The sequence below is a fragment of the Psammomys obesus genome, unplaced genomic scaffold, assembly GCF_907164565.1.
Source record: "Psammomys obesus unplaced genomic scaffold, mPsaObe1.curated_primary_1811, whole genome shotgun sequence".
In the NCBI taxonomy this organism is placed as follows: Eukaryota; Metazoa; Chordata; class Mammalia; order Rodentia; family Muridae; genus Psammomys; species Psammomys obesus.
The window spans coordinates 1833363-1854490 of NW_026596152.1; the positions used below are offsets into that span (position 1 = coordinate 1833363).

Consider the following 21128-nt stretch of genomic DNA (forward strand, 5'->3'; position numbering starts at 1 on the left):
CAGCCATCATCTGAGAAGAAGGGGGTTGCCAGCCATCATCTGAGAAGAAGGGGGTTGCCGAGGTGAGCACAGAGCGCTTGGTCAGCCGGGGATGACATGATTTGAGGGGGTGTTGGGTCTAGCAGGCTGGGCTGGTTTCACCTGGATATGACGATCAGCAGGCAGACTTCAGGCAGCTGGCACGCCTTTCCTCCTCCTCCTCCTTCTTGAGACGGGGTTTCTCTGCACAGCCCTGCCTGTCTTGGAACTGTAGACCAGGCTGGCCTCAAACTCAGATCCATCTGCCTTTGCCTTCCACGTGCTGGGATTAAAGGCATGTATCTGGGTAGACACACACCCTTTTTTCATCTTTGAGAGCTTTGGGGGATGGTAGGGTGGCCGTGCCTTGCCTCTATGCAAAGCTTTGCCCCAACCTACAGAACCCTAGCCCTGCTCCTATGGATTCCTCAGCTGAGGATCCTACGAATGTCTATGTACTTTTGCATGGATTCAGTTTGACATGACCGCAGCCATCTTGAGTCATAGCCACCATAATGGCTCCTGAGAAACCCAGGCTGGTTTTTCCTGTATGGTCTCCCAGCAAACCACAAATAGATAAATCCATTAGAGTCAAATATGGGGCTTTGAACAACCAGACCCTGGCCCCAGGAATGCACCCAACTCTTTGATATTACGTTAAGATAAACTAGATACATTCCAGCTAGGATGAAGTCACTTCTGTGCCAGCCCATAAACACACTCCTCTTTCTGACCCAGATTGCTGGCTACAGTTTGTTTTACTGCCGCTCAAGACTGTACTTCCTCAGGAAGTACAATGAATTTCTTTCTCTGCAGCCCTAGATGTCTACCTGTCTGTGATATCTTGTCGTCTGTCATCTGTGTCACCTTGAGGCCAGTTCTCATACACTAGGACTGGGTTGGCCAAGGACAGCTTAAAATAGGGGCCATGTTTCCATTGGATTGCCAAGATACACAAATATCTGCAGACTAGCTTCTGGCACTTGCTGCCTCCTTCTAGGCACAGAGAGACAGAATGCCTGCTTTCTCTCGGTGACCTTGGGAAGAAAGACACCCCACGGGAAAGGACTTTTCAGTGAAACGCCCTGTTCTGTGTGGTTAACTACAGACAAGTCTCTGCTGTTTGTTTTCTATCACACGGACATTTGTAGCCTAGCCAGGACCAGCCAGTAACTTTAACCTGTTATCAGTGGCTGCTCTTACTGACGGTTCCTGTTCCATGTGGTCGCTGTGGAAGCAAGAGCTGTGGATGGCTCATGTGATCTGATAAAGACTTACAGGATGCACCAGCCTTGGAAAGGCGGAAGGAAAGGGGATGGTACCGACAGTTCAAGGGCCTCGCTGGATCTCGGGACTTACGTGGAGATACACATCATCCCATGTAAGCCACAAACAATGCCAGGAGCCAGTACTTGTGCCATCTCCAAGGCCTAAGTAGGAAAATGAGACTCAATGACGCTTAGTCTAAGCTATCGGGCTTTAAGCTTGTTCTCTCCTCTCTCTCTCTGTGGTTTGCTTTGATTTTCAGTACTGGGCCTTACACGGGCTAGGAAGGCAGTCTACGACAGAGCCACACCCAGCGGGAACTTTGAGCTCTCACATGCTGTGTTTCGGTGTGCCTGGTTCAGCTTTGCACGGCGTTGACACTGCTCATCTCCACTGAATCCATTAGATGGCTCTTTCACTTGGCTGTGTCCTCCCAAAGTCAGGGCACAGGCCAGAAAGCGGGTGAGGGAATGCATGCCTCGGAGGTGGCGGCTGAGAAGCCATGACAGGCGTTTCATCGCCCTTTCCCAAGCTCCCAGGTCTTGCTCAACTCCAGCTGAGTAACAAGACTGTCAGGCTGTCTCACTTCTTGACAGCAGGCCCCGGCCTTCCTGGCCAAAGCCTACTTTCTGTCCCTGAGTCTCCTGTCAGACGGATTCTCGCTCTTCCTGTTGACCTGCTTTGTTCCAGCTGGCCGCGGGCGGGCCCCAGGTGCTCCTGCGAACCAGAGGACCCAGGACCAGGTGCCCTGTGACTTTGGGGACTGGGGTGAGGGGAAGGGGTGGGTGGGGACCTGGCCTGAGAGACACCATAGTGGAGGCTTCTGGTGCTGAGGACCCTTCCTGCCCATATGGTGGCCAAAGCCTGGAGTTCTAAGGGTCGTTATGTCCCTGTGGTAGGCGGCACTAGGAGTTTGCTATGTGGCTTTTTCTGAAACCACAGTAGCCCCCTTCATCTAGACTCCCATCGCCTTGATTTGGCGTCTATTTCCTGGGTTGCTTGCTGGTATTTCTTGTGGGGCAGGGGAGTTCTTTGGGTTCAGACAAGTTTGTCCGGGGCTGATGAAGACACAGTCAGGATGAGACGATGCCAGGCTGCACTGAACAAGTGCATGGCTTGTGCTGAAATCTTGCCTGTTTCTAAATCACTTACCTGCTTGTGGGCCAGGCACGTCCTTCACTTTGTTTTCTTGTCGATAGATGCCAGAGGACTTTTCTTTTATTTGAACTTGTATAGAGACAATGGTTGTGAAACTGTTTCCTAGACTATAAGGTTGTATTTCCTAAGGCTTGGGGCTATCTTTATTTCATTTTCTAAATGGAATTACACATACTTTTTCATGATAATAGCCTATTTGATACAATATAAGCCATATAACAATATATTCTATTTGGTAAAAATATAAATATAAAATGTCACAATTATAAAATCTGAACAATACAGAGACACTGGAAATCTTTGTATAAATATATCCCTAAATATGAACACTTTGACATACAAAGTTAAACATTTTATCTGTTTTTGTGTGTTTGTGTGTGTGTTTGTGGGTGCGTATGTGCACACAGCCACGGGTGCCTTTAGAGATCAGACACTCGGGTCCCCTGGAACTGGAGTTACAGGGTTAGTGAGCTCACACCCAAACCCGAACCCAGTCCTCTGCAAGAGCAGCCAGTTCTCTTAACCCTTGAGCCGTCTCTCCAGACCCCCAGTCCCCTTTGAGACAGGGTCTCAAGTCTATATAGTCTTACCGTCTATACAGGCGGGCCTAGACTTCGCTACAGATAGATTGGCCTTGAATCTGTCTTGGTTTCCTTGCCTCTGCTTTCCGAGCGCTAGAATTCTAGGTCACCCTCTTCCAAAACCTCACCTGGCTTCAAAATGTACATTTTTTTTCCTTAGATAGGGTATTATGTTGACCTTGACCTCTTGCTCTTCCTGTCTACACCCACCCAGAGTGAGGATTACAGGCATGAGCCATCACACTCAGCTGACAGTCAGGCTTTCAATAAATGTTTTTAATGCAGAATTCTATCACTGTCCTGTAACCTCTTTGCCTTTAACGTCTTCTGAGTCACCTCATGCTGATTCACAAATATCCGCCGTGTCCTCCTGAACTGTTGCTCGGCATCGAGTATGTGGATGTGCCGCGGTTTGTTAAGGTAGATTCCTATTAGCAGGTAGCCATAGGCTTCCAGTTTGGGTCTACACCAGTGAGCAGTACTACAGAAAACGTCATTAAACATGCAATTTTCTCACACCAGTTTCGGCATCTCCATAGAATGAATCCTTAGGAGACAGAGTTTCGGATGAAAACACATATATAATCTTGTAAAAAATATGTATATATTTTTATATATACATTTACAGTTTATATGTATATGTATATATGTATGTATGTATGTATGTATATACATATATACATATTACAGTTTTATTAGTTTGTTCAGATTTAAGAAATGTCATCTCAGGGCTGGAGAGATGGCCCAGTAGTTAAGAGAATGTGCTGCTCTTGTGGGAGACTGGGTTTAGTTCCTTCCGTCCCTCCTTCCGTCCCTCCCTCCTTCTCTATTTCCCTCCCTTTTTTCTTAGACACAGCTTCATGTGTAGTCCCGACTGGTGTTGAACTTGCTATGTAGGCCAGGCTGGCCTCAGATTCACAGAGCTCCCCGTCTCTGTGCTGGGGGTAAAGGCACATGCCACCACGCCTGGCCTACCTGGCTATTTTTAGATTTTTGTTAATAAAAGGCAAAGATAGAGTGCTCATCTGCCAGCTCCCATATTACTGTTCGTCCTGATAGAATGATTTGGTGTTTATGTTGAGGCCATGTAGAGCATGCTCTGACTGTCACTGCCGTTCTCTGAACTGTGTAGACAGTGATAAGGACAATAATGGTGACAGTGTTCCTTTTCTTTGTTTTATTTTTGAGATGTGTATGTGTATGTGCGTATTCATGCATGTCTGGGCTCTCTGGCTGTTGGGCTGTGTGTAGGGTGCTCTGTGGCTGTGTGGTCGGAAGACCCACTGAAGAATTGTCTGACCGCCTGGCCTGCCGGGAGGGAGGGAGAGGCTGCCCGGGACAGGGGCTGAGGCACAGACTGGGAGGAGCCCCTCCTCCCCACCCCACCTTTCTCTCTATGTTGAAGTGACATGGCTGCTCCCTCTGGTTTGCTTTGGCTTGCCTACCTGGGCTGTGACATCTGTGTCTAGATGCTCTGTAAGCACACCCCCTTCAGGGTATCTTCCTGTTCTCAGCCCAGTCCACACGCTTGCCCGCTTGCCGGGGCAGCTGGAGCCTGTGGCACGGGAGCTTTGGGGTTGGGAGGCAGCACCCTGGCTAAGGTGAGCATGCCGCTCTCGGGCTCCCCTGCCCGGTGCACGGCTACCAGTGTTCACGTGCTTTCAGGCTGGCATGGTTACGCGTGAGCATCTCTTTTTGGCTTGTTTGGCGTTCTGTGTGGTGGAGTGATGGTGTGTGCGTGTGTCCTCTCACGGTCGCTGCAGTAGCTACAGCTTTTGCTTGAATTTGAGTTGAGGAGACAATCTCTTCTTATGATTTTACCAGCAACGGCCATTACTATTTGTTTCAAGATTTGGAACTTTAATAAAAAGTGATAGGTAAATCTCATTTTAATTAAAAAATTGATTGATTGTGCTAGGGAAGACACCAGAGTCTTAGCCAGGCTATCTTGAATTCGCTATGTAGACCAGGCTAGCCATGAACTCATTGAGGTTTTCTTTTTTCTTTTTTCGTTTCTGTCTCTCGAGTGCTGGGATTCAAGGTGTTCGCTGCCAGGTCCAGCACCAAAACTAGAGTCTTGCTCACGCTGGGTAAGTAGCACACCAGTAAGCTTTCGTCCCAGCTTATTTAACTGTTTGTGAGGCGGGGTCTCTCTTCATGTCGGGGCTTGGCTGGAACTCACTCTGATGTGCAGGCTGGCCTTGAGCTTACAGCGATCCTTACGCCTCAGCCTTCCAAATGCTGAGATTATAGACACGTGTCCTCAGCCAGGAAGTATTTGTTCTGACGTGGAGGACTGAGCCTAGTGGAAGTGTGCGTTCTACCAGTGAGCTAGAGTCCGAGCCTCTGTTTACTCACTGTGTAGTTTAAGCCGTAAACATAGTGATGTAGATGCATTTAGAAAAGTTATTAGTGAACAATGGAAGACATAGTCAGGTGTTTATTGACCATTCATATTTCTTTGTATTCACCTACTTATTTATATTCACTAGGTTAGAATAATTGTTAAGTTGCATAGCCAGCTCTGTAAAGAACCTCTGGCTGATTTTTTTCTTTCTTTCTTTCTTTCTTTCTTTCTTTCTTTCTTTCTTTCTTTCTCTCTCTCTCTCTCTCTCTCTCTTTCTTTCCTTCTCTTCTCTTCTCTTCTCTTCTCTTCTCTTCTCTTCTCTTCTCTTCTCTTCTCTTTTCTTTCTCCCTTCCCTTCCACTCCCAGTGGGTTTTAATATGAAGTTCCAGCTGGCCTGAAATTAGCTATGCAGACCAGGCTCAAACTCAGAGAGAATCCATTTTCCTCTGGCTGTTGAGTGGGCCACATGGCTGGCTTCCTTCTTTCTATTCTTTTTCCTTTTGGGGAGGGTTGGAGGTGTGTGAACAGCCTTTCTCTGTGTAGCCCTGGCTCTCCTGGAACTGGTTCTGTAGACCAGGCTGGCCTTGATTCAGAGATAGCTTGCCTGGCTTCCCAAGTGCTGGGATTACAGGTTTGCTCCACCATGAGGCCCCCCCCCCTTCTTGGGTTTGTACCTAGAACCTCCCAAATGCCAGGCAAGGTCTCCATCACTGAGCCATATTCCTAGCTGTTTCTTGTATGTCCAGACTCAGGGGCCAGGCTTTGGAAAACAGCAGCTCTTAGTGACTCATCTAGGGTGGTCGATTATTTTTCACCCCTCAGATTATGAGAGAAATATGGGGTCACCGTAGGAAACAGAAAATACAAGCACAAAAGGAAACACATGGCTTTCCCGAGGCTTCTCGCCACTTACATCTTCCCAGTCTCTCTGGTCTGTGATTTATGAAAGTGGGAGTGGAGCTGTCCACTTGATAAATCACATCATCACCCGCAGGCCAAGGCATCCTTGCTGGGAGTGTGCGGTATCTGTCTCAGTCAGGGTTTCTAGTGCTGTGATGAAACACCATGACCCAGAGCAAGCTGGGGAGGGAAGGGTTTATTGGGCTCACACTTCCATATCGCTGTTCATCGCTGAAGGAAGTCAGGACAAGAACGCAATCAAAGCAGGAACCCGAGGCGGGAGCTGTGCAGAGGCCGTGGAGGGGGCTGCTCACTGGCTTACCCCTCATGGCCTGCTCAGCCTACTTTCTTATAGAACCCAGGACCACCAGCCCAGGGGTGGCCCCACCCACCATGGGCTGGGCCCTCCCCCACTGATCACTAATTGAGAAAATGCCCAACAGCTGGATCTCATGGAGGCATTTTTCTCAACTGAGGCTCCTCCCTCTATGAGGACTCTAATTTGTTAAGTTCACAGGCAAAACCATCCAGTACAGGAGCTTGTAAATGCAAATATGACCGCTAGTCTCACTGGTTTTATGCTGATGGACACTTACCCTCTTTTTAAAAGGATTTATTTATTTTAAAGTTATTTTCTTATTGATTATGCACATGTGTGGGTCTGGATATACGAGTGTTTGGGTATCATAGAGGCCAGAAGAAGGTGTTGGCTGCCCTGCGGCTGGCTTTATGGTAGTTATGAGCCACCTAGCATGGGTGCTGGGAAGGTCCACTCTTCAGTTCTATTATTTTTATGGTTATGTGTGTTATGTGTGTGTCTCCACGTGGATTTGTGCACGTCTGAGTGCAGGTGTTGCTGGAGTCCAGAAGGGGGCGCCAGAGCACGGGGTTTGTGAGCTGCTTGACCTGGGTGCAGAGACCTGAGATGGAGTCCTTGCTCTCCTAGCTGCTGAGCCGTCTCTTCTGCCCACGACTTGCAGTCTCGGCGAAGATTTTCATTAACAAGTGCCTTTCCTCTCGACCTGACCTGGTCGTGTTTCCGTGACGTAACTGCTTACTCTGTCTTTTGGAGGTAAACTCCAACCCTTTTCTGCAAAACTGCAGCTTGACCCAAGGCTGGAGAGACAGCTTAGCAGTTAAGGGCCCTTGTCCCCCTGGTAGAACACCTGAGTTTGGTTCCCAACACTTTCATGATGCTCAGAAACCCCCATCTTTCCAGTTTCCGGAGAGTCTGGTGCCGTTTCCTGACCTCCTCAGGCACAAAGCACACGTGCTGTAGTATGTATATGCAGGCAAAATACTCACAAAGTAAAGTGGACGGATCCAAAACTTAACGGTGTGGATCCGTGGGCGTTCTCCCTTGTTCTTTCCTGTGCCGGGGGAAGGGTCAGTCTGGGAACTCCTTTGCTACCCCAACACCTGCTCTGATCCACAGCAAGTATCCGATATATGACAGCTATTTTTATCACATGCTGAGTGTTATGTAAGATGAGGACAATGATGTCACCCCACACTGCTTATGGAAAGAACTCTGTCTTCTCAAAAGTGGTTTCAAAGTTCAGGCTGCAGCTGGGAAAGCTGCCAAGAGGCCCCGTACAAAGTCACCGCTGCCTGCTGACCTCCCCTGCTGGCTTAGTCTTCCTAGGATCTGGCTGAGGTCCAGATGTGGGTCAAGAAAACAGGCTACTGTTGAACACAGATAAGTCAGATCCCCAGACAGAGGCCGGCAGGGGAGACAATGGTAAACCCCACTCCTGGAACAGAAAACAAAGCTCTGGGTACCCGAGAGTGTAGTGAGCCAGGGCTTATCTGAATCACAGATGCCTGCGATGCACATCAGAAAGGCTGATGTACTTTCAAGTTGTGATTAATGAGTACCGGGACAGAAGGGAGAAGTTGTGGGGGTGGCCAAGGTTTCACTGGTGTGCATTCTCGGACATGCTGATTTTTCACTGTAAAACCAGGAAGCTGGGTTCTATTTATAGTCTTTGTACTACCGGTGGCATGTGGAGTGATTTAGATAGCACAGAGATAAGCATCTGAAGTCCTGAGAGTTACATATTTCTTTTCTCGGATTGAGGACTGTCCTCAATTCCTTTGCTTCGTATACATGGCGGTGTGGGGTGAGGCAAAGGTGGGATTTAAGTTACATTTTAGACACGTGAGTCAGTTTAAAGATGATATTCAGAAATGACAAAGATCATATGGGTGGTAAAATGGGGATGCCAGATGTGGGAGGCAGAATAATACTTCCTCAAAGATGCCAACACCCTAGTTCTCAGACCTGTGTGTTACTGTGCACATCAAAAGGGACTTGGCATGTACGATGAAGGACTTTGAGGGGGGAAGGTTATATGTGTAGACCCAGCCTAGTCCAGAGGTCCTTAGAGGAGGGATGCAGGGTACTGGCATGGAGACAGTGATGGAGACAGTCTGTGAGGTGATGTGCCCCACGCTTGCCAAGTGCCTTCTAGAAACCAGGAGAGCCGAGGACCTCATTCTCCCCCTGGAGCTTCAGAAAGAGCCAACACCTTAATTTTATAACTCTGTGAGCCTCATTCAGAATCTTTGCCTTCCAGAAGGGTAAGAGAATAAGTATCGAAGCCACCAGCTTGAGGTCACCAGTTACCATAGCCACAGGAAATGAATACATTGGGTGGTAGAGGGACTAAAAGTGGTACATGCCACAAGCTCATCGTTTCCCTAGGGCAAAGGGATGGACACTGGCCGCCTACGCCAATCCATCCAGGAGGAGGTGGCCCACTCATCATGTCTGGCAGTCTGGTCAGGAGTAGGGAGGGCCCTGATTTCTACAGGGAGAATGCTGGGATGGGCGACCCCGTGGAGCCTGACTCACTGGTGCTGTCAACAGCAGTCATTCAGTTTGTAGAGGGAGACACTGAGGCCCTGAAACAGGAAGTAACCCCGAGCGAAGTCGCTAGCGATGGAGCTGGTTAGGCCAGGGTGAAAAAAGGCTTCGTTCCTCAGGCAGCAGGGAGGAGTCACCCTGCAGAGACGTGCCTGCCTTCCCACAGAGGGTGCGGAGCCCTGGTGAGGGGCAGGGCCCATGCCTTTGGCCGGGGTGGGGGGTGGGATGGTAGGGGGGTGGTGGGTGGATGGATCTTTCCACCCTTTGGTCGCCTCTGTGCATCTGGGCTTCTAGCTCTCACGCCACTCCCTCCTCTATCTTTTAGTCAGGGTTTTCATAGCAGTTCTGTCAACAAGTGACCTTTAGAAAACAGTTGAAACTGCCTCCTCGGCTCACCCCGAGTTGGGAGTTTCCCCTCTTCTGGGCCTGTTCCCCTCTGCAGACGCTTGTTTTCTTTTTATAGCAGGGACATTCTTCTGCAGTGAATGCAAAACCTTGGATGCTTCATTTCTGCAGCTCAGCCCAGGGAATCAAAGTTGGCTGCTGAACACTCCTGAATAAAGCCAGCTTTCTAGCTTTGAGCAGAAAATGTTCTCCCTACAACGCTTTCATCCCTGGATTTGGGAGGCAGATCTCTTTGAGTTTCAGGCTAGCCTGGTCCACATAGTTGAGACCCTATCTCAAAAAACAAAACAAAACAAAAAAACCCCTCAAAAAACCTGCAAGATTTTAGGGTAGAAGTGTTATGTCTTTAGAATGAGTATGTGTAATTATATACATAAGAGGTAACAAGCTACACACATACCAGGTTGGGAGCCCTGGCAGAAGGGAGTGAATTCTTTTTTTTTTTTTTTCTAGATAGGGTTTCCTTGTGTATCCTTGGCTGTCCTCGACCAGGCTGGCCTCGAGCTCACAGAGATCCACCTGCCTCTGCCTCTCTGAGTGCTGGGATCACAGGCGTGTACCACCACAATGGGCTGGGAAGTAAATTCTTATGGACCAAGCAGCAGAACTGTGAAACTTCCCAGTGAAAATTCAGGAACGGGAAGGCCCAGGTCACTCCCCAGGCCACTCTCGTGCCTGCTGCAGTCACTCAGATCAAAGGCTGTAGGCCGGCTTGTTTGTTTTGCTTTGAGGCAGAGATTTGGCTGAACCCACTGACTACAAGTGACTACAAGTGTGAGCCAGCAACGCCTGCCTCAAAGGCTGCATTGATAAACAGCCCTAAACGCATCAGTTTAAAAAAACTGCAAAGAAGGTAGGGAAAATGAGCATACTGTAAGTTTAGATGTAGTATTGCTGAATGAGAATGAGAAAATCACACATTTAATGTATGTTTGGTCAAAATATACAGAAAGAAAGGAAAGAGACAGAGAGAGAGAGAGAGAGAGAGAGAAAGAGAGAGAGAAAGGTGAAGGAGCAAGCTGTATCTGAAGATAGCCACGTTTGACATCATTTCATGACTATTTTCCTAGACCTTTTTTCTAACAGACAATGTATGTTTTTCTATGTTACATGAAATCCTATGCATATCGTTAGCTGATTTCTTCATTTAGCTGCACACGGGGACCTTTTTATTATTGACATCCTTTTGTATATGTAATTAACATATTATCCGGTGTGGCTAGCACATGATTCCACTTCACCAATGCTGTAATCTAGCTTCTCTCCTTTCACTAAAACATTTTATGTGTGTGAGTGTCTCTGCCGGCACATACGTCTGTGTACCATGTGTGTGCTCACGGAGGTCAGAAGGGCCTGTTGGGTTTTCTGGAGCAGGAGTTACAGACAGTTGTGAGCCAGCATGTGGGCGTCAGGGAACTGAACCTGGGTCCTCTTACATGAGCAGCTGGGGCTCTTAAATGCTGAGCCCCTGTCAACTGGTTCTTGTTGCTCACTTTTTATTCTTTTATTAGAGCTCTGAATTATAAAAATAATTTAGTAAAAAAGGGAAAAGAGCAAGATAGAGTAGCAGAAGAGGGCTGTGGGAATGAGTTGGGGTTTGAAACTATCAACTGACAACTTTCTGTTCATTTAGCAAACACTCAGTGCTTACCGATGCCAGGCATTGGGACTGGAGGGGAAAGTCACGGCTGTCGCCCTACATGCTCCCTTCATTAAATGCAAAACACTGAGAAACTGATTGTTCTCATCAGTAACATCACTGCCTGACATACTAATGTGATTTTGGCACTTTCTGTTTCCCTTCTTCTTTCTTCTTTCATTGTTAGAAAATCTTGGGTGTGGGTTGGGCTGGAGAGATGGCTTAGAGGTTATGAGCACTGGCTACTCTTCCATAGGGCCTGAGTTCAACTTCCAGCACCCACATGGCAGCTCATAACTCTCTGTAACTCTAGTTCCATGGGATCCAATACCCTCACACAGACATATATGCAGGCAAAACCTACGAGAAACTGGGCGCGGTGGTACATGCTTACAATCCCACACTTAGAAAACCGAGGTCAGGAGACTGAGAGTACACAAGGCCAGCCTGGGTTATTAGTTATGACTTGTTTCAAAATCCCAAACCAGAGGGGTGGTGGTGTCACATGCCTTTAAGCACAGTACTCCGAAGTCAAGCAGTTTGAAGCCAGCCTAGTCTACAGAGTGAGTTCTGGGACATCCAGGGCTACACAGAGAAGCCTTTACTCTGAAAAACAAAAACAAAACAACAACAAAACAGCAAACTAACCAACCAAACAAAACCCTTAAACACATCAAAATAAAACCCAGAAAACCTCGATGAAGGCTTTCTTCACTTCTTTGGTTAGTTGCTTTTCCCTGGGGTGCTAGAATAGTGCTAGGCACTTAATAAATATTTGTTGGCTGGCTGAATACATAATCTTTGGGTGCTGCTAACTGACTCACTGGCTTTCCAACAGTGGGAATTAGGCTGAGGTGGTGTGATACGATCAGCTCAGGCTGGTCAGAAACATTCCGTTTCTTTTCAGCCCCGTCATTGAACAGTCTGGGTTGACAGGAGGCAAGGCAGGTGCCCGCCCTTTCTGCATAAGGTATGTGAACAGGCATCATTTTCCTCCAGCGACACAGTGTTTATGTGGGTGCGACGTCATCAGCTCTTGGCGTTGCCAGGTGTTAACCAAATTAACAATGAACAGTGTTGGCGATTCTTGGGCAGGCAGCCGCCACTCTAAGGTACAGGCTACGGTTGGAAGCAGGGCTGTGCCTCAAGGCTTGGGAGTCTGGAGGCTCTGCAGCCAGGAAGAGCTCACAGTTCCAGGTTAGGGAGAAGTCCAAAGCCAGGTAGGTCGCTGGGGAAGAAATCAGGACAGACTCCAGCAGATTGATGGGCGGGAGGCAGCACATTGGGGCCCACCGGGAGCTGGTAATGGCTGCTCGGAGATTCTCCTGAGACCTTAGTTTGTGGTGGATAAGGAAGAGGGCTCTTCCCTTCCAGGGACCAGCTGTCAGGCAGTTTGTGAGAGGAAGGTCTGCTGCACTCCCAACCTAAATGCTCCTCCTTTTTCTCACCCCCACGAGCCACCATCTAGTGACACCTGCAGACTTTAGAGGGTTAACACACCTCTTGACAAAGGGTCCAAGGGCCAGAAGCAGGTGGCACTCTCTGTCGGGGACAGTGGGAATGAGGTTACAATAATGTATTCTGAGTCTGTCTTCTGACATGTGCCTGTGGCCTCAGCCACTTGGGACTCTCGAGGTTTTTAAACATTGTTTTCTTTTCATTCATTTTATGTTGTGGATGTGGGTGTTTTGCCTGCATGTGTATTTGTGCCCTGCATGTGTGCCTGGTGCCCTGGGAAGTCAGAAGAGGGCATCAGATCTCCCATAACTGGACTTGGGATGACTGTGAGCTGCTGTGTGGTGCCGAGAATGGAACCCAGGTGCTCTCTGCAGAAACATCAAGTGTTGGCTCTTAACCGCTGAGCCAGCTCTCCAGTCTAGAGCCAGGCTCTGAGGCCACCTTGGGCAACACAGCAAGACTTTGTCTCTTAAAAATCCATGACATCAGACAAACCCATCAAACAAACACACCACATAGTAAGTTCATCCTGCCTTTCTGTTGGCTCCCTGACAGCTGGAGCTTGAAGGCAGAAGCTCTGATGGAAGAGCTGAGGAGAGTGCGAACTTCTTTGAAAAGTTTGTGGATGTTGTCAGTTCGAGAAGGTACTGAGGGTGCAAGAAAGATGACTCATGGAGCTTCCCTTTCAGGAAATACCCCAGGCACACTGTCTGTGGCCTCTCCTCCTCCTCCTCCTCCATCTCTCCCTTTCCTCTCCCTCCCCCCCTCTCGGTGGGGTCTGGGACCTCACTATGTTGTCCAGGCTGTTTTCCAACAATACTGCCATTTGCTTCTAGAGTAGCAGGCAGGCGCCACCATACCAGGCTTAGAAGTGGGCATTTTTTAAATTAAAACTCAACTGTCAGTCATAATCCCAGAAGAGGAAATACCGAGTCTGGGCAAAGGTCTGTAGGTGGTCACCCAGGCAGCCATGCTTACTGAGTGCCTGGTCCATGCCAGGAGCTATGATGGAAAAGCAGGGTATTTCTTTAGCTAAGACATCTGCACATATTTTTAATATATTTAATTTTACATATCTTTTATATCTTTTTGCTGAAAGGATACAATGTCATTAAGCTTGACAACTTAAAGAACTAAAAAGAAAATCCTATGGACACTATGTTCTGTTTTTGCTCAGAAAGCAGGATTTTTGAGTTAGGGTTTTACTATGTATCCCAGATGGCCTTGAGTGCACAGCGAGTCTTTGCCTTTAGTGTCTTAGGCAGGCATAATCGTCATGCTTGCCGAGGGAGCACTTCCTGTCACTTTGTCCAGTGACCCTAGTTATTATTTTTTTGTACCTCTATCTATCTGTTTCCTGGCTGTCTTCTCCATTAGAACCTAAACTCCCTGGGTCGGGGGAGTCATGGTAGCATCTCCAAGGCCTAGAAGAGTACTTTGGACCCAGCAAACACTAAACTCATAGCGTATGATTGACAGGCTTCTTCTCCGAAGAAAACTATTTCTTTTCTCCAAGCCTGTATTTGTTTCTGTTTTGTTTTTCTTTGAGACAGAGTATTGGGTAGTCTGGGCTGTTTTGAACTCACCAGGTAGCTCGTAGCTGAAGATGACCTTACGCTTTTGATCTTCTGTTTCTACTTTTTGACTCCTGGGATCACAGGCCTACGTTAGCATACGTTTGTTTAGGCTGCCGACTTTCTTGGTTCAGCTGTCCCATTTGCCCCTAAAGGCAGTGCTTGTATGTTTTCTTTGAACTCTGTGGCCCTCTACTTGTGCTTTGGGTATTAGGGAAGGCTTCCTGCAGGAGGCAGCTTGTGAAATGGTAGATGGTGGAGAGAAGAGTGGCAGACCTAGCCTCAGAAGCAGTCACGAGTGCACAGGGCGGTGAGAGTTGTAAGATGGTCTTTGAGAGGAAGCGAATTATCCTTTGTGTGTGTGGGGTCTTAGTTACTGTTCTATTGCTGTGAAGAGACACCTTGATCAAGGACACTTACAGAAGGAAGAATTGGGGGCTTGCTTATAATTTCAAAGTGTTAGTCTATGCTTAGTATGCTGGGAAGCATGACTGCAGGCAGGCGTGGCCCCGAAGCTGTACCTGAGTGCTTACACCCTGATCCACTGTTGAGAAGCAGAGAAAAAGTGAGACTGGGCCGGTGTGAGCTTTTGAAACCTCAAAGCCCACCTCCTCTAAAGAGGCCACGCCTCCTAATCCTTCCTACACAGTCCACCAACTGGGAAGCAAACATTCAAACATATGAGCCCTTCCTGTTCACACAACCACAGGGACACAGTGGTTAGACTGTTTAGACTGAGGTGAACTGAGGAGCAGACTGCCAGGGTGGACTGGAGCCGCTGACTGGCCTCTGATCACCAGACTGTAGTTTATCTTTCACGGCAAAAGTAACAAGGAGACAAATGAAGTTTTGAAGCTGGGATCCTCTGTAGGCACAGAATTTCAGTAGCTATGCAAAGACTGCTAGAGTGGAACAAGATGCCAGTCAAGGGAGGGGACTGTGTGGTGGAGGTACAGGAAAGTAGGAAGGCTTGGGCTGGGGGAAAAGCAGGAGAATGAAGTGGGAAATGAAGGGACTTGAGGTTATAAAGGGAAGAGTTGCCGGAGCATGTGACCCCATGAGTGAATTGTAAGCCGGTGAGTGGCCTCGTTAAGGGAGATTTGATGAAGGCTTGGGGCTGCAGTGACTAGAAGAACACAGCACAGTTGACAAACGTGCAAATCATTCTAGAAATTTCAGATGACGCAAAGGAAGATCTGTTAGGGTTTGGGCAGTTGAGACATGAGGTAGACATGAGGCAGGTCATTAGCAACCAGCCGGCTACCAAGTATTCTTCAGTCAGCTTCATTTCTGCCCTTAAGGATTAGCGAAAACCACACCAATTAGAGGAGTATAAAGCTAGACTGAAGTATTCTTTTGTGTGTGTGCGCTTTGCTTTTTAAGTTAGGGTGTTCTTATGTAGTGGTTTAGGCTGGTCCAGAACTTTCCAGGGTTCTAGGCATGTGCTGGCACGCCCAGTGAGCCAGCCTTTGATTCTGAAGTGTTTTATTTATCTGATTCATTAGCTAGAGATGTTCCATCTCTTCAGAGTTTCCGTAGCAGGTTCCTATGCACCACATTACTGTGCCAGCTAGTCTAATGTCAACTTGACACATAAACTAGAGTTATCTGAAAGAAGGGAACCTCAACTGAGAAAAAAAAATTGCTTCCATAAGATCCACCTGTAAAGACTTTTCTTAATTAGTGATTGATAGAGGAGGGCCCTGCCCATTGTGCGTGGCTCCATCACCTGGCTGGGGGTCCTAGGTTCTGTAAGAAAGCAGTCCGAGTAAGCCATGGGAAGCAAGCCAGTAAGAAGCATCCTTCCACAGCCCATCCAACAGCTTCTGCCTCCAGGTTCCTGCCTTGTTTGAGTTCCCATCCTGACTTCCTTCAGTGTTGAACACTGATATGGAAGTGTAAGCCAACTACTTGCCCCTCAGCCCTGCGCCAACTTGCATTTGGTTGTGGTGTTTCATTGCAGCAGATGGAACTCCTAAGACCATTACTTTTTCTGAGTATGTGACTGGCCACAGTCCAGCATCCTCGCTAGCTGGAGTTTGGACCCAGATCCCTCCTCTGCCAGCTGATCATGCTCTATCCATTTGAGGGGCGGAACTTGATCTCTCGTTTCTTATATTTTGGGGTTTGTAGCAGGGATGATATTGAGGTACTTATGCATGTTGAAGAACTTTGTACTGGAATCTATGCAAATTGCATTGGATGCTTTATTAACGCAGAAGGGTCCTCACCTTCTCTATCCTTCCACAGCTGAGGCGGTCATCATCCTTGCCCTTTATTTCCCATGGACTTGGTGTAATGGAAGGAGGTGGCGCAGTTTGCTCACTCCTGCCCCCTATTCCAGCCCCTGGGCCAATGAGGAAGAGCAGAGCATGGCCTTTGGCTTCTGAGAGTTCTGCCGAGCTAAGCCCATTCATTAAGGTGGGGATGACGCACTGATATTGACAAACACCAGTTCTAGGGCCAGGACAAATGGGAGGGGCAGCAGCTTGGGAGATGATGTCAATGTTTTCCCAAGAACCTGCTCTGCCATTAGGGTGACTCAGTGTGTTTCTTGGCACCTCAGCCAGGAGGCAGGCCAGAAGCTGCAGCCTTTTTATCTTTTCCAGGGTGGGGCTGTCCCTGTCTCGGTGGCACTCCGTCTACGGGAAAGCCTTCATTAATCACTTCCTCGCCTGAGATCTGATTAGATGGAGCACAGCTCCAGGCGGGGAAGCAGCGCTCCGGTCTGAGTTTCAAAGGTGTGAGAGCAGACCTATTTTTGAGTCTGAGGAGGTTGCAATATAGAAAATAGAGTTAATGGTAGGGGCAGGTGGATCTCGGTGAGTTAGAGGCCAGCATGGCCCAGGACAGCCAGGGTCAGAGAAACTGTCTCAACAAAACAGAGCTAATGATTCCATCCTCATAGATAGCTGAGGGGTTAAGGTTAGTGTGTGGAAAGCACGTACTACCTCCCGATAAATGGTGTTCTTGTCAAGCGTAGGAAGGGACGCTAGTGTAGCTTCTGCGTTTGAATTCTCGCTGTAGTTGAGTGAGTGACCTTGGGCAACTTTCACGTTGCTGTTTCTTTCTTCTACAAGGAGAACGACAGGAGGTTACTGTGACGAAGCAACGCAGAACAGCGTGACAAGCCACACAGTGAATTCGTCATTCTTTGTAAAAACCCGATATCCTTCACAATGTAGTTCAAGGGGCTTCAGACCCCGCTAATCTGCTCATCGATTTGGGGTTCTCCTTAAAAATCCACCACGCACCGTTTTTGTTATATTCACCTCTCTCAAAAGCACGAGTGGGCTTCTTAGACTCACTTAGGCTACGTTGTTTTGTCTCCAAGCCTCAAAACCAATCCCAAGAGCACTGGAATTAGAATTACACTGAGCGTGAGATAGCAAAAGTTCCTAATACTGTTCCCCGAACGCCTTTTTCCATCTGCGTTTCTACTCCCGGGACAGTGGCGCATTCTTCCCATCTCCTTTTTGAGCTAGTTCTTCTCTAGTCTTGCTTCCCTTCTTACCCTAGGGAACTACTCTCGCCAACAGCACAGCTTCCGGAAACCGCAGCTAAAACCCGCCCACCGGGGGAGGGGGCGCCTGCGCAGACTGGCGTCGCAGGCCTGACGTCAGCGCGCAGGGCCTGCGTCGCCTCCGTGTGACGTTAGACGCCCACCGCTCCTCCCCCCCCGCCCGCCTGTTCGTGCGCATGCTCCCGACTCCGCCCCCGTGCGTCACAGAATGGCCTCCGACACCCAGGGAGCTCCTGACGTGTCGGGGAGGAGCCCGGCGCAGGGGTACGCGGAGTGGAGCTCAGGGCTGCGGAAGGGAGCCGAACTGAGCGGCTGGGCGGGCCTGGCCAGGCCAGCGGAACACAGACGTCGGCCGAGCGGCGGCGAACATGCGCTTTTGACACGTTGGCGGTGAGCTCCCGTGCGAGCGAGGCGGCCCTGGGGGTCGAGCCGGCCGGGCGGCGCCGAGGCCTGCCCCGGGGGAGCCTGCCTGCCCGACGGCGGGGCTGCGGCTCAGGCCCCGCTGGGCCAGGCCGGGCGTGGGTTCTGGGGCGGCCGGTACGGGGACAACTGTTCAACCGCTCTAACTGCCCACCTCACTGCCGGAGGTGTGGCCCACCGGGGGCACCTGCCCGGGAGCGAGTCCGAGGCTTCCCGGGGAGGGACGGAGGCCCGGACGTGGCACTCCGTTGGGGTGGCGGCGGCGCGCTCGGCTCCTCGTCCACCCCCCTGGGTTCCCAGGAGCTGCCAGGGTGGTTAGGAGCGGGGCTGGATTTTGCTTTCCCAGCGCCCCTTCGGTGGGAGGCGAGAGCGGGAGCAGCCCGCGTTGGCAGCGGCTGGCAGTCTCGTGACTGCCCGCCCGGAACTGCTAAGCACCCGCTTTGGAGTTGGGGAAAGTCTCACCAGCCGGCTCGGGTTGCTTGGCCTCGCTACTTATTTTTCTCTGGGAAACGATTGAGTTTAAGGCGAGTGGGGTTTCATTTCATTATTACGGCCCGTTCCTGTAGCGTGTGTAAACACTTTAGAACATTTATCGTTTGCACTTGTGACGGAGTCTTTAAGTCACCTTTTGCTGGATGGGGCAATTAAATGGTTTTTATTTCGGTCCCACTAACTGGTGTGAGGCTTAGCTTGGATTAGAGTTTGTCTTTCTAGGCTGACGGTTCTGGTTTCTGTTTATGAGATTTTTATACCTTCCTCATTCAGAAAGAGGGCCGCACATTGGACATGTCAGAGATAAGGCCGGAAGTTAGTAGATGACTTATTTTCGAGTAAATTGACCAAAAAAGCCATTCGGTTATTAGAAGAAGAAAAAAAAAATCCTAACTGAAGCTTGCTCACGAGTGGTTGGCTTTTAGTTTGAAAATGTTGTTTTCACTGCAGTTAAGAGAGAGAGGGCAGTGTCTGCCAAATCAGAAAGTTGATAGGGCAAAACTCAGCAGTAAGCTGAGGGGTCAGGAGAAGCCAAAGAACACCAAAGGAGAGATCCCTTCAGAGTTGTTGCTAAGTCTTTATTTAGGTTGGGAATGCATAAAGAAAGAAAGAAAACCTTTAGCCCCAGTTAGAGAAGGACCCCATCTCAGTACAAGTTGCAAAATCTGCAGTGGCTTTGTTTTGAATTAGGTAAGTTGAAGTTGGATACAGAGCGTTTGAAATAAAAGACGACCTGAATACGCTGAATATGAAAACTTATTTTCATTTGTATTTTAAACCATGACAAAAATAAACTTGAGGACTGAAGACTAAAGTTAAAATTACTTTGGACTCAAGTTTCTAGGCACTTCAAAAGGGAGAAAAAATTTGATAGGACCTACTTCATTTTGCATATATCTTGATCTGCCATGTAAAATTAATTTTCTTAATAGCGTACAGAGTCTCGTTGCCAGTAAGTTGCGCTGGATTGGCTGTTTAAAATCCAAGTGCGTTAACTGTCAGTTGTTCACATCCGCACCACTCCATATAGAGTGTCATCATGTCTGGTGCAAAAGTTGTAATTTTGAGACTCATACTCCACAGGAGACTACTAAGGGAGGATTGGGAGGAGCAGAGGTGCTTATCCACCTGCATTGCAGCTTCCGAAGGTTGTAGATGTGCTGTGTGAGCACTTTTTAAAGCAGTGAAGAACTTGACATTGGCTAACTTTAGGTAGCCTTAACTTTCTTCACTTACGTAATCTCAAATGGCAGTGACCACATCCTCCCTGTGTAAGCGGAGGCAAACTCCACACACAGTCCTTCCAGTCTCTGAAACAGTTTTGGGATCATCTGCAGTAGTAGCACTTTCATTATTTATAAAGAGCCTGCTTTTTAAAAGGATAAAGTTGATGAGTAGGTGTCGAGGGGTAAACTGGGTCCTGCCAGGCAGGAAGCAACAGAGACAAAGTGTGACTGAAGGGTAAGAACTGCTTGTTTTTTAATCTAGTTCACAAAGTGTATTCCAGGGGAGAAATTTTAGACATACTTTTGTAGTGAAATGCTTTTGAGGAATCATGTGTTTTAAATTCAGAGGTTGTTGGGAGTACTTTTTAAAAACTTTTATTTACATTTTTTATATCTCTTTCTCCCTACTCACCCCAATCACTTCCAACACCCCAACCCCATGTAGGAGAGAGAAAGGGTTGGTGGGAGAGGGGCCGCAGTTCTAGCTGCTTCCTGCTGGTCAGGGTCCTCGGGTTCCTTGGAGCCAGTGCAATCCTTGTTTCAGGAGATCCCCAACTTCTCGTCTCACAGCAGCAACCAGGCACCGTAGGGGGAAACAGCAGCCTTGTTCGTTCTCAGAGCTCCCCAACACTCTCTGGGCTCTGGCATTTATTCTTTCCCCAGAGTCCTCAGATTGAAACTATCTGCAGCTGTCAAAGAGCTCTCAGAGCTGGCATGAGGCAGATAGTTTGCTGCTGTGGACTGTCTGAATCACCCAGAATTAAAACAGAAACATGTTACTTCCACAACAGGAGGTCTGTTTGTGGTCTGACCTTAAAGGTCCACTTTTGTCCTACTAGTTTCTTAGAATTGAATTTACATTTATGCTGTGTTCTCTGTGTATCAGGCTCTGCTCCAGGCGCTGTACAAATAGTGACTGACTTCATTTTCAAAACACAACTTGTTTTCCTGTTTTATGGGTGAGAAAATGAGGCACTGAGTAGTTGAGTAGCTTGCCCAAGGTCACCCAGCTAGGGCGGAGCTTGGCTGCAGGGGTTGGGCTTTTAGGCACTTTGTGTGCTGATTTTCTGGCTTACTCATTTTCTTTTTAAAACTGTGTCTGTCTGTCTGTGTCTGTGCGCATGTGCACGTGCATACATATATGTGAGTATGTGTGAATGTAGGTGACTGCAAAGGCCAGAAGGAGGAGCTTAGAGGTACAGGGGTTTTAAGTTGCCCTATGTGGGTGCTGGGAATTAAATTCCAGCATTTG

The 21128-nt window shown here is 48.4% G+C and overlaps 1 protein-coding gene across 3 annotated transcripts in view; it reads left to right on the forward strand.

The window, feature by feature from the left end:
• Positions 1-12135: 12135 nt before the first annotated feature.
• Positions 12136-21128, forward strand: part of Ndel1 (nudE neurodevelopment protein 1 like 1) — a 43204-nt gene continuing 34211 nt past the window's right edge. For 2 of the 3 annotated variants that reach the window (XR_008718664.1, XM_055594304.1), the window contains exon 1: positions 17955-18128. The gene's annotated coding sequence lies outside the window, so the exon portion shown is untranslated. Of the gene's footprint in view, positions 12154-17954; positions 18129-21128 lie in introns of those variants that run through there. The other variant, XM_055594303.1, reaches the window with a different exon arrangement.